The sequence below is a fragment of the Acipenser ruthenus genome, chromosome 19 (genome assembly GCF_902713425.1).
Source record: "Acipenser ruthenus chromosome 19, fAciRut3.2 maternal haplotype, whole genome shotgun sequence".
NCBI classification, from domain to species: Eukaryota; Metazoa; Chordata; class Actinopteri; order Acipenseriformes; family Acipenseridae; genus Acipenser; species Acipenser ruthenus.
The window spans coordinates 25,742,086-25,756,833 of NC_081207.1; the positions used below are offsets into that span (position 1 = coordinate 25,742,086).

General features: G+C 38.1%; 1 protein-coding gene across 4 annotated transcripts in view; it reads left to right on the forward strand.

The window, feature by feature from the left end:
* LOC117424207 (piezo-type mechanosensitive ion channel component 1-like) overlaps nucleotides 1-14,748 on the forward strand; it is a 59,354-nt gene that overhangs the window by 5,662 nt on the left and 38,944 nt on the right. The gene's annotated exons all lie outside the window — the stretch shown is intronic.

A 14,748-nucleotide genomic window follows, 5' to 3' on the forward strand; every position in this document is an offset into this window, starting at 1 on the left:
TTTCTCAATGAATAACATGGTATCTATCCAGATACAACAAGACAGCTATAGTACAATAATCTGTCTTAAACTCAAGGGAATAGGGAACCATTGTCTGCCTACTAGGGTCAGTAGTTGCAGTACATAAATCAAATGTGTTCAACGTATATGACTAGAATACACTTTTTATTTTCAATGGCAGCCAGTCCCAGATTAAGAAATAGTGTTGCATAGCCCCCACTGTACTTTTTTTTGTAAGGGAAGTTGTGCAAGCATTGTTAGTTTTTTGGGAAGGTTTGTTCACCTTTTGTCAAAGTTAGCAATACAGTACATTGCAATGCAATATAAAGCACCCTTAGCTGTTTATGTGCTTCCAGGTAGATAGATACAGGGAGTGAGGAGTATATTGTTATGTGATTTCTAGTATTGTAGATTATTTCATTGGTAACGTAGTGTATTTTGAGAAGTTAGAATCAATACACTTGGAGTCATGCTACTCTGCACAATGTGGCTGTACATTTCCATAATACTGACATCAGTAATGTTTTATTAATATCTTTATGTACGTTAATGCTGACATTCTAGTTTAAAAGCGTGAAGATACTACTGGCTTAACATTTCATGTACCTATGGAATTTCATTAGTTTAAACAGGATATTACTAGAGACTTGTATTCCATCAGCGTTATCTCAGGGAAAGTGATGTCAAGTTTATTACAACGAGCAATTAAGGACAAAATGCTGCGGTCCAGACACAGTTAAAAGAAAGATATAATTGGCGTTCCCTGTGTTGGCACCTAACCGTTTACAAAATTTACAATGAAGATGGTAATTTAACACGCACTGCCAAGTTTTTTTTTTTTTTTTTACTGGACTTTGTCTAGCTTCCCGTTTTTATGATTTGAGCTTAATGTGTTTAAAAGCATTGTGTATCGCATTATTGTAATTCTGCTTTTTCTCAAGACACTATTTCATTATAAAAGCCTTACCATTGTGTTTAGGTATTTGGAGGATGAATTATGGTTCCATGTGTAATGTTGGATCAGTAGTCTATGGAATGGAACTGGCAGCCAGTTTAGTTTACTGTGCTGAGCACAGGGGTGATTAAGCTTAAGCGACTGTTTTACAGATGTCTCTGCTTAATGGTATAAATATCAAGTGTTTTCTGACAGGATGTGTGATGAATCACATACGCTTAGTCAAAGTGGCAGGTGGAATTGTGCTATATACAGACACTATAACTGTCTACATAGTGGCTTCGTATTGTCACATTAGTTTCTCAAACGCTCAATTATAATGTCTCAAAGACTCGAACCCAAAGTTATTTTTTTTTTCCCCGTTTTTTTCACTAGGTTAAACATATCAATTGCTACAAGTATGTGGCATCGTTTTTGGTTGACATATTTAAGATTGTAAAGGTGGTGTTTACTGTACAGAAAGCTGAAAGCCTTAACAAATAACCTAAAAATACATACCGCTATCGTAATGACATGCTGCATTATCCAGGGTGGAAATCTGAGCCATTGCATAACAGTTAGAGCCATTCCAGGTGTTGCTATATGTTTAGACACACAGTCACCCCTTTTGAGACCTGTTCCTCATGAAACAGCACTATTATTATTTATTTCTTAGCAGACACCCTTATCCAGGGCGACTTACAATTGATACAAGATATCACATTATTATTACATACAATTACATCATTTTTTACACTTTATTTTTACTTACAATTACCCATTTATACAGTTGGGTTTTTACTGGAGCAATCTAGGTAAAGTACCTTGCTCAAGGGTACAGCAGCAGTGTCCCCCACCTGGGATTGAACCCACAACCCTCTGGTCAAGAGTCCAGAGCCCTAACCACTACTCCACACTGCTGCCCATTAATAAGTCCTGTCTCATGGGTACTGTAGTACCAACCAGCAATCTAGTCTACCAGATCCACTGTCTTGCCCATCCTGACTGAAACAGACCTGCCTCTGGGAAATGCGTTTTTTATACGTTACAAATATTTTGATTAGTTATAATACAGAATACAAATCAAGAATGCCAGTTTCATAACAAAAAAACAGCAATCCAATAGGAAACATTAATATTACTATTATAGTATTGACAACCAATTAATATTGTGCGTCTGTTGCAGTAATATTGTATCCTGATTTATCTAACTTGTGCTCAATTTATGATGCATTTAGTGTGGTGGGAAGGCATATTGAATTCCCGGGACACCTTCCTCAAAACCAGGACGAACCACAGAAGACAGGGACAGGTAGCAACCCCAGAGACAGCCTACATAAAGCAGCAACCCCATTTTGTGCTAATAGTGTCTGTCTATAATCAGAACAGTTTTTTACAAGCATGTTTTACCTTTTGAGGTACTGTACACACGATTATGAAGACCCTCTGTATGTGAAAGCTGTGGTTAATATAAGTTTGACCAGACTCAGTAAATCTAATCTTTTTTTTTTTTTAGTGTAGCACTAAAGTATTAATACTTGGTTTGTATTACAAAATAAACAATTACTTCATGAGCCAAAATGTGTTTAAGTACCTGAAGGCAACAGTGCTATTCTATGTGGTATACTGGTATACTTTAAGCTTACTGTAGTGTTGCAGTGACATTAGAATGTGTGCTGCTTGTGTTAATTACAGCTCCGGGGTGATTAGGGCCAGCAATTGGCAGGATAAGCAGATCTCTGTATTTACAGAAGCGGATGGAATTTCTCGTTATAAATTATATTTTATGCCATTGATTGCAAATCTCCGGGCTGTATTTGTTTTAGCACTCAGGAACATTAGGTATGCCTGTGCTTCTCACAGCTCAGAGAAATTGCATCAGTTTTCCATAAAAACAGGATGTGGTGGGTGAGCCTTTGCTCCTGATTTTCCATTAACAATAGAAAATAAAGGACTTTCTTTTCTTTTTTTAACAGGATAATAGTTGTCTGTTCCAAACTGCCTCCTTGTATTGCTCTTTTAAAAGCCGGTTTTAGGGATAATCAATTGCCATTCTGCTATTTTGAGAATGAGAGGGACACATGAAAATAACACAAACCTATAAGCCTAACACTTCATGTACAACACACTCTTTTGAAAAAAACATCTACTGTAGACAACCTTCTTTGTCCTTGATTAGAAATCAGTGATCAATATCCAGTACAGTAAGGCTATTATATGGATCCTGTGTACCTACTTTTAGAGCCAGTTATTAATTGTCAAATGAAATCGACATCTATAGTCAAATGTAATTTATCCTATCGCAAGGATGTATCCAATTCATTACATACATCTAATTTGATAACATATTTGAAATGAAATGAATGACTTTTCAATTGAAATGGTTTTTTTATCTTTCTTTCATAGTGCCTACACACATATCCCTTTTTATTTAGTGAAAAGATTACCTGTCTATCTATATAGGAATCCTGTGAACAGTACATATCATGAATCTGACATTTCTTATTTCCTATGTCTAAGATTCTCAGAATGCAAACATATAGGAACAGAACGTGCAAACTTGGGTTTGGCGAGAGGGAACATACACTTGGACCAATAACCAGTCCGCTTGTCAACAGAAGAAAGCGTATGTACTCAACTCTCTAAAGCATAATGAGATTCACACTTGTCTGGCAGTGTGCTGAATTGCAGTGTCAAAAACAGCCGCATTATTTGGCGAAGAAAATGTCACTTCATGTTCAAAATGAGCGCTGTTCATGGCTCGACCATGTTTTTCCTGCATTGCCTGGCAGGCTTTTACCATTAAGATGCATTTCCCCCATGTGTATGAAGACTGGGTCATCATACACTGTGGCAGGGTAGAACAGAGCCCTGCATGTAGTTAGTGTAAATTGTGAGTGTAAATACATGTATTGTGTTTATGGTATTATTATTTACAGGAAATGTATTGTTTGGTGTTTATTTAAACGGGTGACGTTTTTGTTGTTGGGTTTGAATGTATGTTGTGTTTATTTAAAAACACAATGTATTGTTATGATTTAAATATATTATTGTCTGGATTGGATGTGGTCTGGCAGAGGTGATGGTAGCAGCTCGTCTCTGCCAGACATCTCGTGAGAAGGCGTGGTCAGCAGATAATTCATTAACAGAGTTGCTGTCGACCACGCAGATAGTAAAAAGTTGTGCAGAATGTGACCGTCTCTAGATGGATGAGATGGTCACATGTATGGAAAACTGCAGCATTTGCTGATCGAAGTGGTGTTGTACAGAGAGGAGGAACATGAGAAAGCGGGGAAGAATTAAAACCAAAGTAAAAAGAAAAGTAAACAAATGCTACGTGTGCTGGAAAGGACCAGCACGGTATGTGTTGTTATTTTGGGTTGTGTTGTGTTGAGACTGTTTTTGTTTAAACCTTTATTTGACTCCGAGCAGTGTTTTTTTCTGTTTTTTTTTTTTTTTTTTGTAAAAGTGTTTTATTTATTTTTGGTTGCAATAAATATGCACGCACCAGCGCTTTTCACCCGCAAGCACCTGTCTGCCTCTGTGTTAGCTTCCTGGTCTGGGGATGTCACCATTCAGCCGCCCTGTCACGTGCACCAACAGCCTCAAGTTGTCATCCTGTTGTTTTCTTATGTACCGAAATACACCAGGAAAACGAAGAGATATACCCTCTCCATAACCTTCAGCAAAATGATTCCATATTGGTGCTTAATTGTACAAATAGCAAAGTTTGTAATGTAATGTAAACATCTCTTGTTGCGATGAGGTACTCCCTAAAATGAAATAATTAAAAAGTATTAAAATCATTCCACTTCTGATGTTGCTTAAGCTTTGCGTCTTTGACATCATGTCAGTCGCTTTCTGAAAGAAAATAAGTTTGTTAAAAAGCAGGCTCATTTATTACAAAGCCTTGGTTCCAAACAGCAAAAGGGCTTTTGCCCAAATTAGTTTTCCATTTTTGGACAGCACAGCGGCAGGTGTAAAGATTCATGATACTCTGGAGTACTCTGCGAGACGTTGCTCATGGAATTCTTGTCTCCATTGTCACAATAAAGTAGAAGCCAGGGTGCTTTGACTCATATTTTGGAGTTTTATCAGCTTCTTTTGAAGACCAAAGGAAAATTTGTTTAAAAAAAAAACAAAATGCTATATGTTATTCTCCGTAGCCATGGAGAAGAGAATACACATCAATTGATCAAGACATTTGCATTTCATGAATTAATTTGATCCAGGGACATGTTGCGCAAATAAGTGTGTTGACATTAATCTTGCATTCGTTCAGATCCAATGACAGAATGATCTGCGACGGCATGTTACTGTGCAGATGCCCAGCTTGATCGAAAGAAAGTAATGAACAAACTTTTCTCATGATATCCAGCTTACTGTACCAGTTCTGTATAGTTTTCGGTGTTCTCCTATCGCAGTTGCAATGTTGTCAATTGAACTAATTTGCTACCGTTAGAGGGATGAGTTTACTTTGAGTTTAATAAGACACACCTGAACTTGTTACCTATACACTGTTGCTAATCAAGTTTGTATTAAAACCTGGAATGGGTGAAACTGCTATGTATTAGGAGTCTCATTTCCATTCGTGCTGTTTGTACCCATTTTACTGCTTGCAAATGTTTTCATCCTGATACCACTGTAAGATACAAGATTGATTTCTGTAGAGAATATCAGCTTGGATGGCCTGTGTGCTGTGCACAATGTAGTCTTTACAGATGTCTAGGGCAGCAGTGTGGAGTAGTGGTTAGGACTCTGGACTCTCGACCGGAGGGTTGTGGGTTCAATCCCTGGTCGGGGACACTGCTGCTGTACCCTTGAGCAAGATACTTTACCTAAATTGCTCCAGTAAAAACCCCACTATATAAATGGGTAATTGTATGTAAAAATAATGTGATATCTTGTAAGTCGCCCTGGATAAGGGCGTCTGCTAAGAAATAAATAATAATAATAATAATGTCTTCCCTCAAGATTGCAGTATTTCATAACTGAAGAGATATCAAAATGTAAGTTGACATTATCTGGGCTATTTTCAACTGTGCTGTAATAAGTAGGGATATAACAATGCATTGTGTATCGATGCATTGTGATACTTTCTTTACTTGATATCGTATTGTGACGCTAGACCAAAATATCAACACAGCTTTTTTGATTACCTGCACTGCTAATTCTATACACTGTATGAGCTTTCCTTGCTGACTCGGGATATTCAATAACCTCAAACCTATATTCAGCATATCTTCCGATTGAGTGTTTGCAGTTATATATTCATCTTTTTTTGTGGACTTAGCTGGCTGACTGACAAGATGCATTTTACCCCATCCTTTTTAGTGGGATTCTTTGGCTTTTCTGTTTTATCACTGCTTGCCAGATTCCCTGCTAATACCTGACCCTGTTCTTCATATACTGAATCCTGAAAGCATCAGGTTTACAGAGGGCTCAAAGTAGAATTATACACTATTGTATCTTTATTATTGGTCTTTTCGAAGAATGGCAAAAGTATCCGAGTAGTAACTCTGCCATTAAAAATCACGTATTTTCAACAGTCAAAAATGCTAAAAAGATAAAAACTAAGGTAAAAAGAAACTAAGTCAAGCTCACAGACATTATTGGGTAGTGCTTCCATCAGTGTCTGTGTACTTGACTTCATCAGTAAGATGAAGGCACTAGACAAAACACTTGTCTACTTAATGTACTTCCATGTAAGTTATATTATTAGTGTTTGGAAGTTATGTTTGAAAAATGTTAAAAAAAATAAAATAAAAAAAAGTAAGAAATACATTTCTTGTCCTTTGTTGTAAATGAGGGACCTTGTGGAACACAATATAAAATCATTCAGTGGTCGTTAACTTCTAGAAAACTACATTCAATTTGTATTTAACTACATACTTCTCCATGGCATACCTGGTTAACATATTTCGGCCATCGGAACGAGGCCTCCAGTTGTGTGAAGTCTTCCATTACAAGAAAGGCTGACAGACTATTTGAATATTATTGTCCTGAATGTCTCCCACGTCAGTGAGGCCGCAGTGTTTACACTCACAGATTCCCCATATCCCTGTCTCTAGTCCCAGTATACAGATGGGGTATTTACTAGTCTTGCTCAGCTGAAGGAGTTGGGATCTGACTTCTGCTGCCTTGGCAGCAAGCACTATAAAGAAGCCAAGTCACATCTGCTAGGCCTGAGTGTTTGGCACGATCCATTGCATGGGAACTATTACTGTCTCGCTATTACTGATGACACTTTTCAGTGGGATCCACTTTTTTATGTCTTGACACCAGAGCCAAGGTAGTGCTGGAGTCTGGACTGCAAGATAATTCCACTGGCTTACAGTATGTATTTCAACTGCCAGGCACAGGGTGAGAAGATACTCATACAAAGTGAGGAAAAGCTGTACAAATACACTTGTCAGAATCTACCAGGACAATACCAGATGTTGAAATTGTTTTGGTTTCTGCATAAACTGACAATAGATAATCATAATAATAAAAAAAAAATCTCTTTTAATGTTCAGGTCAGATTTGCAAGGCTTGGAACTCGCAGTAGCCCTGCACCCAGTGCTGGGTTTCAGAACTGCCTTTAACTAAGTATTTTATTTAAATGATCAGGAGCTCGGAGTTTGTCATGCAGTAAACTGTACCTCCCTTATTGCTGCAGGAACAACTCTTCCAAGTAAACTTAGATTCGAGTGTGATTTATTCATAAGTGTGATCAGTTCAGAGCAGATTTATCAGGGTCTGATTGCTCTAATGCCTGCCACCTGATTACTTCAAAAAGATACCGAACAAGGGAAGTTCATATATAACTTTATTGTATTTGACAAACATTCTGACATTAAATGATTCAAGTAACGCACAGAGACGCTTGACTGGAACACATTGTGTGTCTGGTTTGCACTCCTATGCATAGAAAACATGCACGTGCTGGCCCTACAACACTGTAATAGGCACTTTATTACGCAGACATCAATTGTGCTCATAAATGACTACAGTTTAATTAATTAACAATCCATCCAGTTTTATTAATGACCCTGGGAGATGAATGAATTGTGGTCAAATTAAAACATCCATTTTGCTTGTTGCTTATTTATTTAATTGCTCTGGAATACCTCGGGTGCTTCATCGATGTACTTAATATAGTTTCCTTTTATTAGCATTTAGGACAGCTCTTACTCTAATCTCACATCCCTGTGTAGTATAGCTTGTACTGTATGTAGCCTTAAAGGGACACTCGATTCAAATATAAAAATATATTATAATGGAAAATATACATAAATTCAGTACACATAAAAATGTAAAAATGGCACAGCACAAACTGTGAATATTAATGTATTCAACATTGCCTTTTGAAAAACATTTCCCGACACTATTTTACATTTAGGATCCCCGGGACCTTTGTAAAAAATATATTACATCTCAAGGGATTTTTTTCCCTTGTTAAATATTTTAATAAATACATATATTTATATATGTATTAAGCTTGTGAAAGAAGTTTCTTATTTTTGCACAAACCCCATTGTGCTCCCTGGCTCAAGAAAGGAAGGCTTTTTAGCTTTAAAAGAATTAGACAAATAAAGTTAATTATCAGACAACAGACATGGACTCTAATAATTTTATTTTGGATTATATATGTTTATAGACACAATCCTCTATGCAAGAAATACATTACAACTTTGTATTATCTTTGGTACTATAACCTTACTACAGAGTGGTTATTTTAGGCTCTTGAATCGCACGTTGTGCAGTGGTAGTAATATAATACCTGTGGGTATTATGTGTCCACTGGACAGGCCCTGACCTTGCAGTTAGACACAACTGCACGTTGAAGGCTTGGTGAACTGACAGCAGCAGTAACTCATGATGATAACCCGGAGAGTCCTGCGCTCAGCCAGGATCAAGCTGCATGGAACTGGCCACGTCGGGATGTGGGATTAACAGAAAATAGAAGAATCAGAGAAAAGAAATTTAAAAGCTCCAGTGAAACTCTGGAGTGACTCATTTTTGCCAGCAGCAAGATCAAGGCTGCAGAGATCCCCAATGGGGTGGATTTGTTACCTGCAGTCTGTTGCCAGCATCTATTCCGATCCTAAACCAAGTCACAAAAGCTTGGGACGGTAATGGTGCTTTTTATTTATCATTTCAGGCAACCAAACTTCTGGAAAACTTAGTGGAAAAATTCTAATGTGTTTTTTCTAATGCAGCTTAATGTGTCTTCTATTTGGTTTTGTATAGCACCCACTGTCAGTATGGGGGAAAATATTATATAATGTAGCGCAAGCTGAACAGTTTTTTAATCAAAATAAATGTAAAAAAAGCTGTTTTGAACCATGTCTGTCCAATGTTGTTAGACATATACACCCCCCCACACACTGAGCTCTGTGCACCACTTCGGTCTCTTCAGTCCTGGAACAGCAGCTATGTAGCTCCTCGGCTCCACTACTACTTCTGCTATAAAATGAATATTTGCTGAATTAGGTCACTGCCGAGCTAGTTGTATAGCTAACAAATCTTGCCGTTTTGGTTACGGGGTGCATGCTACTGCAAATCCGAGGGAAGCGAAATAGTGGCATTTTCTAAAGGATTCTTTATCGCTACACAAACACACACGTGCTAGTGCTGTCTAGTTTCAAAACACTTGTCACAAGAGAGCTTTAATTAAATAATTGATTTGTAACATCTTTGTTTACATGCTATGAACCTATTGGGGCATTTTATAGAATAGAAATTGTGTCCACTTAAATATATACCAAGCGTTTACGTGTTTGTGTGTTCTGTTGGGATCAGTGGACAGCTGTGCGGTCAACAAGTTAAAGCAAATTGCTCCAAGCTTGGCTTCTTTACATTGCTATTCAAGCAAACTAATTGACCTAATTATCTAGATATGTTGTCTGCCTGCATGCCTGTCAGACACTGGTCTGTGAGCACCCACCTGCAGTTCAGCTTGAGCCCCAGGTCAAAAGTCTCAATTTGAAATGGGTGGCATTCAGAATGCCAGCAAAGCAAAAAGAAGCTTGACGGATTGCATTTTACAGTACAAACAGGTCTAATCACCTTGAAAAATGTAGGTGTTAAAGTGGATTTGTGGGGTTTCTACTCCAGCTCTACCTTTCGGTGCAATCTTATAACACTCCAGATTAAGCACTTCCTGCGTGTGTGTGTGTCTCAATGTGAGTCACATGGTGGTGATTTCACTCTTGGATTGTAGGATATTAGTCATATTTCTGTCTGCCTGCTGGCAGCTGCACCCTTGGGATAACAGGCCAGGCTTTATGAAGCGCAGGGGGTTAGAATACTTTCTTAAAGCTTTGTACTGTACCTCATAAAATGGAGCAGATTTGTGACTTGGTTGTAATGTTTAGGAGCAGTTTGTTTTCACCCATGTTCGTGCCCCTTGCCGATGTGTTAGGAACGTTCTTCTAGGAAGGACACAGTTTCTTGTATTACTTTTAGTTCAATGCACTTGAGCCACGATTGCTTAAGTGCTATTTTATCAGCTGGAAAAAAAAAAATCATTCATTTCAAGTTTTAAAACAAATCAGACTGAATAACTGGATTTCTCAATATGCAGTCTATGAATGCTCATTTTGCTTAATTTAATGTCAAAATAATACATTTAGATTTTAAGTCACTGCAAAAATAGCGCATTATGAATAATAGTAATAACACAAAAAACAGATTCCTATTTAGTTCAGAGGGTGCCGTTGGAAGCCAGGTTCCGATGAACCCTGATTCCTTCTCGGATACCGCACTGGGAGCATTCATTGAATTGTGGTCCAGGGGGGACGTAGTGCTTCCAGTTGGGAAGCCAACCTCCACCAGTGGTGTTCCCAAGAGACCACCCAAAACCTTCTGAGAACAGATTAGAGTGGAGAACAAGTGCATTGTGGGGAGTATAACACAGTACTGCTTCATCAGTCCTAGGGTTTACTCTTTTCATTTATTTTAAAGATATTTAAGCATGAAAGACCCAGAGAGATGCAACGTCTTGTTTTCTGGGATGCCCTGAGCAATGAAGGGAGGGGGAGGGATTTAGCCAGGTCAGCATTATGAACCTGGTTTGGAATTGTCCCCTGGGCTAACACTTCCCTGCTCTTTTGAGTGTTATAGCATATTAACCAACTTTACATAGCTTCTGAAATCTGACTCAGTCTGATCTGCCCCAACTTTACATAGCTTCTGAAATCTGACTCAATCTGATTCCATGGTGGCATGTTTTAAACACAACATGTATCTTTTGTACAGGTCGTTTGTTTCTTAACAACACCTGCAACGATGAAAACTGCTGTGCTGCAATTCGCAGGGCTTTGACCAGTAAAAAGTGTCCTTCACAGCGAGCTGACTATATCGATGTTATCAGCTAGTTCTTCTGTTTTACACAGGCAGTGTTAACTATCATTTTAATATTTTGTAATAGTTTTGTGTAAACTATTCCGGGTCGATTTATGAAGGGTAGTTATATACGTCAACTATTTACACCCCTGTGAAAATATTGCTGTTTTTACATTAACTTGACGATGGAGCACTTCCTCAAGTGGTGGCCATGTTAGGCAGTGACTCCAGTAACATGTACAGCAGCTATTCATGGCTCCACATTAAATAACGTTGGTGAGCAACTCCAGGGTAATAGTGGGCTGGGTACGGCCACAACTAATAAGTGATGACTGCCGTTTTTTATCCGTTCTCAGGAAAATTACATAACACTCCTTCCTTTTTGTGGTACCATATTTAGTTCTAGAAATTAAATTCTAAATTCTAAAAAAATAAACTGCTCTTCCTGTCCATTTCAGGATATGTATTTTGGCTTTTTATTTGTTGTTTTATAACCAAAGAATCATAACCGTTAAAAGCAGAGGGTTTTGGGGTTGTTTCTGCTGCTTGCATGTATGTGAAGTTGGCTAGAAGTGAGCAATTCCAGCATAGACCTATTTTAACAATTATGAAAACAGAGGGTTTGGCCTAGGTTTGAAACATCACTGTAGCAGAATGAACTGGATCTTGAACACCATTCTCAGAGCCACAGGAACCAGCTTGGGAATATTCATTTAAATATATTTTAATGTTTCTTTACCATGATAAAACCACCTTGATAAAAACTAAATCTAACCATCTAAACTGTGTGGGCTCAGTCCTTCACCTTTTGGGCAATGCTAATATGCTTCCTCACCTCACTTTCTCATTTTCAGATTTTTGATGGCATCATTAGAAAGCCTGGCAAAAAGCGATGATAGATGAATAAAAATATATCATCATCCTTACTGATTTTACAAACTGAATTAGAAAAGCATTCCAAAATCCACACCTTGAATCTATTTGGGTCTGCTGCCAAAGACTGAGTGGTACCGTCTGCAAGTGAAAGACAATCTTAAGGTAAAGTGTAACCTGCAGGGTAGAAGTGGCTCACATTGTCTTCTGTTCCTTAGCGGTAAAGGACATGCGAGACGACAGTTATTTATACACTTTTTGTGAAGTGATAAAATGAGAGAAGTTGGATAATACACAGAGTGGTTATAATGTCATTCAGTAAGCATGCCATTCAATGCAGAGTAATGGAACAAAACCAGCAGACGTCACAGGTCACAGAGGACACAGTGTGCCAGCGGGAAGCCTCTCCACCTTCCATGCTGGGGTTTTTGACCCCCACTCTAAACCTTTGCCAAAGCAGGTTGTTGCAATACAAAAAGCGATCTTCTTTTTTTGTAGAAAGACTTTGTTTTCTTTTCCCAGTTGCAAGCAATTTACCCGAGCTGACCTGGAAAACTGTGATTTGCGCTTACAGTATAATACGTATGTCAAATGAGTTGAATATAACGATCATAACTGATGATGAGTTACAGGGAGGTAACAACAAAAAAAAGATTTAATTGCTTCTCCAAATTTCCCAATTACAGAATCTTGCAGGTGAGGCTTTAACTGCCTAAAACAATGTCCTGTAGCATATCAAAATAATAAGTTTCAAAATGCATAATGGCATACATGAGTAAAAACAAGAATGTTATTAATTCAAACCCTTTTTAAAGTCTACAGTAGTTCCGTACTGTTCCCTTTTGTTGAAGCTGAAGTGCTGGGGACTGTATGCACCAAACCCGAGCTGTCTTGCGCCTCTGTTATGGGGGTCACGGCTCAGTGAGGAAGCAGACTAACCCTGCTGGGGTCCCAGGGGCTCGGACAGCCTGCTCCGGTTCCTTTCCACCCGCCTGCCTTCTCCCCGTTTCTTCAGAGGAAAGCAGCCAGGCACAGCAGCCAATAAATGCACGTCAGTAAAATCAGCAATCTGAATATGTTCTCCACTGCTTTTCTGTTGAAAGTGAAACTTTTCCCCCTCACTCAGTTTTGGTTCTATGTGGTTGTGCCAGAACACAGTTCATTTGTTGTAACGTGACTGTAGTTGAACCTGGTCCTAGAGATAAAGATATTGTTCTAGGCAGGCAAGGCCATTTCAGCCACCCATCCTTCATGAATCATTATTTGAAACATTTAAAACAACACTCCATACTGAACCAGACTTGAACTGTTCTATGTGGACCAATAAATTTCACTTCATTGCAGTGCAATTAAAAAAAAAAAAAAAAAAGTTTATAAAGTTTATAAAATAAACAGTAAAAAAAAAGTCAAGTACAGTGAAGAATTAAAAACCAGTGTATTGTGGGGAGAGATTTTTTTTTGTATATGGAAACAGCTGGTTTATATAAACCAGAGTTTGCTGACTGTTATTAATCACACAAGTGGAAAGAAGATATTGGACTTTTTTTTTTTTAGCTTGATTTTTGTCAGTTCTTACTGGGAATTCAGCCCATTTTAGGTTAAGCGTCTGTCCCAAGTTGCTTTTGTAAATATAACAATGTAAATACATACTGGAGCACAAGAGACCATCTTTCATTGTCGGTCAAACGGAAATTAGTTGTAGCCTCAGCTAGGTGGATTGCTGTAGGTTTTTCCATTTGAAATGACCATCATTTCTGAATTCCTCATTGTAACTGTTAGCATCTCAGTGTCTGCTTCTCAATTCCCTGCTAAAGTCTGGTCAGTGCCAGTATTATTATTCTGTTTCCTTCATTAGGAATATTGGCGTAGGTTCCTCCTTTCCTGCAGTTAGAGGCAGATTTCTGAATAATGTCAGTTTAGGTTGTTTTGATGTTTCTCCTCATTCCTTTTCCCCCTTGGGCTGATTTGATGAATCCCTCGGATCTTCTAATTAATTGCCTGGTTTATTGGACCTTGCTTGGCTTTCTGGATGGCTTTCTTGTCAGTCATCCTGTTAAAAACATTGGGGAGAAATATAGATTGTGTTGCTTTCTTGCTTGCAAATGTAAGAACTTGCTTCTGTTCCTCTCCAGCTGTGTAACTGCACCCTAAAAAGAGAAACCAGCTTCAGAAATGTTGAAAAAAGATTTTACAATATGTGTCGCTGTTTGATGTCATTGATTAATATACAACCCAGCATATGACAGTCAACAAATTCACAGTGGGCAAGTCTACTGTCGTTTGATTAAGAGTCAAATACAGAGGTGCAGTTTATATGAATTCTTTAAACATTTCTAATTTAAGAAGCAGAAAAACACATGCCTCAGCGGTAACCCTGGATTATTGAACAGATTCTGAACTTTTAATTGGGTTTAAAACTGTAAAACGAAAGAACCATACACCCTGTAGAGTTATTATGCTTTGAGCAGATCTCAGAAGCTTCAACAATATTAAAACTTGAAAAGAGTAACTCCTGAAAAGTTGTAAAAAATTAATGAAACAAACACCGGCAAATAGAAGCCCTGATTATGTCCTCAGACATCAGTAGCTTGAGTAAAACGCTGCAGGGT